Here is a 3,132-nt window from a genome sequence, read left to right on the forward strand (position 1 = left end):
TTTTTGACTCTGGCCTGATTTTTGAGGGCAGGACCTGCCGAGGCCCTGATTTGGGGTGACAGGTGGGCGGGTACTGTTGGGCCAAGTGGCTTACCCCAACAAGGCCGGGCCCAGGCAGCTCCCAGGTGGGCAGGACACAAGGCACCTGGGCCAACCATCAGGGCACAGACACGGGGGAAATGGGTGGCTCATGGGCCACGGTGCTCAGCAAACACGGACAAATGCAACAAACTGGAGACACGTGAGGCCACGTGAGCCAGTTCAACACCTTATAGGCTAGAAGGTGGCAACGGGACACTAATAGAGTCAGGGGATGGGGAGATTTGGGAAAGAGGTCCAGACGGCTCTGGGGAGGGCTTCGAGGGCCAGTGTTCCCTTGCAGAGAAACAGAAGGGACAGGAGACACTGGGGCTGGTTTGGGGAAGGAGACCCAGGACAGTTACCCCAAGCCCAACCTGCTGCCCCCTTTCTGCAAGGGGCTTCCTTTTAAGATGATGGACATCCGGACCTGCAGTTCCCCTCTACCCACTCCAAGGTCCTGCCATGCCAACCTGCTCAATGAATTGGCCACATGACTCAATGGGTGACCTCAATCTGGGCTGACTTTCCTCCCCAATTCCCCTCTGCACCCGTGTCCCCACCTCTCTCCATGTCACAGCTCTGATTTGCAGCCTCCTCTTGCTGGGCGCGCTCCTTACATGGAGTCTGGTCCTCCGGATTCTGGCATGAGCATGCTTCTCTTTATCCTTTCAACCCTCCCCTTGGCTCATCTGGGACATGTCCATGGTCACGATTGCCAATATGTTCTGATGGCACTCCAGGGAAGCCCCTCTCCTCTAGCCCAGACCCTCATGCTCGCTACCTCCTCTAAACCACTGTCCGAAGGAGCACCCTTCATGCTCCCAGATCTGTGCCATCCTGGTCCCCATCCCAGAGGCTCCGGAGGCCCAAGTCAGGAGCCCAGGAGTCACCTTGGCCTGCTCTCTCCCTGACTGCCCTCCCAGGTCCATCCTGTCGATGCTGGTAGCTTGTAATGTCCTCACAGCCGGCCTCCCTGGCCTCCCTGCCTCCAGTTTGAGCTTCCCCTGCGTTCTTGCTCCACACTCAATTGGGGATGTTTCTTGGGAATGGGAAATCTTCCTCCTGGCCTAGTGATGCTTCTGTGGCTCCCCTGGCCACTGAAGAAAACCTGGACTCCTCCCTGGCAGAGGCCGCTACTGTCTGGCCTCTTCCTGCCTGTCTCTGGCCCTGAATTCTACAATCGCCCCCTCTCACAACTTGAGGCCCTGTTATGCAAACCGGTCTTGGTGACCCAGTCATGTGACTGGGAGCCTTGGGCCCTCGTTCAATGAGTGACCTCAGTCTGAGGTGACCTTCCTCCGCGCTTTCCCTCTGCGCCCCCACATTTGTGTTATTGGAAACTACCAGGTGTTTCTTTTCCGCATTTATTTATTTTTGCAGTGGGGGAGGGGCAGAGAGAGAGGGGAAGGGAGGGGCAGACGATCCGAAGCAGGGTCCACGCCGACAGCAGAGAGCCCTCTGTGGGACTCGACCCCGCAAACCGCGAGATCGTGACCTGAGCCGAAGTCAGACACTTAACTAAACTGAGCCACCCGCGTGTCCTGAGACTACTGGGTTTTTATTCACCGTTCAGACTGAGATGCACACCCCCTCCCCTGTGGCACCCGGACAGTGTGGGGTGCATTCAGGTGTGTGTGTGTCTGCACCTGCCTAGCCTGGTGTTGACCACGTGCTTGGGAGGGTGGGGCTGCCTTTCTCTCCCTGGACCAGCCTACCAACCACTGGGGCACTGCTGTGGGCTCAGGTGGCTGGCTTAGTCCTACAAACATCACTGACATGCGGCCCACCCGGCTGACTAAGCCAGAGCATTCCAGATTCCTCCCCTCTCCCCGCCCACTGCAGAACGGGCTGGACTTAATTCTAGCTCACATGCCCAGGTCCGTGTGGTCCACGTGGAGCCACAAAATGAGCTGGACCCTGGGCCTGGTGGGGGCTCTGGTCGGGGACCCTTTCACCCAGGCGTCAGGGAGGCCATCGAAGCCGGACTCACACAAGAGCCTCTGTGGCCCTGTCGGGAGTCCCAGGGAAGCCAGACAAGGAAGCCCAGGAGGGGCCGTCAAAGCCAACCCAGGAGCCTTCCTGAACTGGGAGAAGGTGGTCACCTCGGTAGTGTGGTGCGCGGGCTGGGAATCCGCCCTTTCCATCCAGGACTCAGTTTTTTCCCCTGTCATCTCTAGAGGGCGGCCATTTGAGGGAGGGCAGCTTTGAGGGAGGCCTGCAGGGTTGGTATTTCCCTCTCCCAGTTTGCTAGGTGCCCACACCCACCCCAGGCCCACACCCCTGCTTCCCAGGGCTGTGGTCACGAGCGTGTGGCTAATCACATGTGAATGCCAGAGGTGCCAAATCAGACGGGGTAAAAACAAAGGGGAAAGCGACAGTGTGTCTAGCGCCTGACTCTTTACGGAGCTCCTTTGCATTATTTCATTTTTGTCACAATCCCATGAGTCGGCACCATTGTGCCCATTTTACATGTCTAAAGACTGAGGCCCAGGCTGCTGAAGTGACCTGCCTATCGAGAGAGCTGGCATCCATGTTCCAATGTGCTTTTTGAGACTGTGGTTGGCCTTTTGTCAAAGTCAAGCGTTCGGTTCCGGGCCTCTAGGGAAAGAAACGAGGCTCTCTTCTAAGCCCCAATGCTTAAGGGATAGAGGCGTCAACCATGCGATGCTCCTGTGGCGTCCCGTGCCTCAGAGCTAGTGAGGCTCTCGAGGCAAGCACTTCTGTACAGTAGGTGCTGCACAAAGTTGGCTAATTTCTGTGCTGCCTCTGTGCCCTCTTCCTTCTCACCCTCGGCAAAGGTGCCTCCCTCTCTTTCAGGCTCCTCCCAATGGACGGGGCAGTCAACTTCTGCCCTCCCTGATGGGGGTGCGTGTCCTGTCTGGGTCCTGCAGGGGGCAGGCTCACCCCAGAAAGCAGATCAGTTCCTCTCGGCCACCTGCTGGGACCTAGGGCGGAGGGACAGAGCCCTAGACCTGATCCTACCTGGGTCCAGTGTTCACACAGGCCTTGGCCAGTCCCCGGCCTCATGTTGGGCAGTTGGGCGCCCTGGTG

This window comes from Neofelis nebulosa, chromosome 16 (genome assembly GCF_028018385.1).
Source record: "Neofelis nebulosa isolate mNeoNeb1 chromosome 16, mNeoNeb1.pri, whole genome shotgun sequence".
NCBI classification, from domain to species: domain Eukaryota; kingdom Metazoa; phylum Chordata; class Mammalia; order Carnivora; family Felidae; genus Neofelis; species Neofelis nebulosa.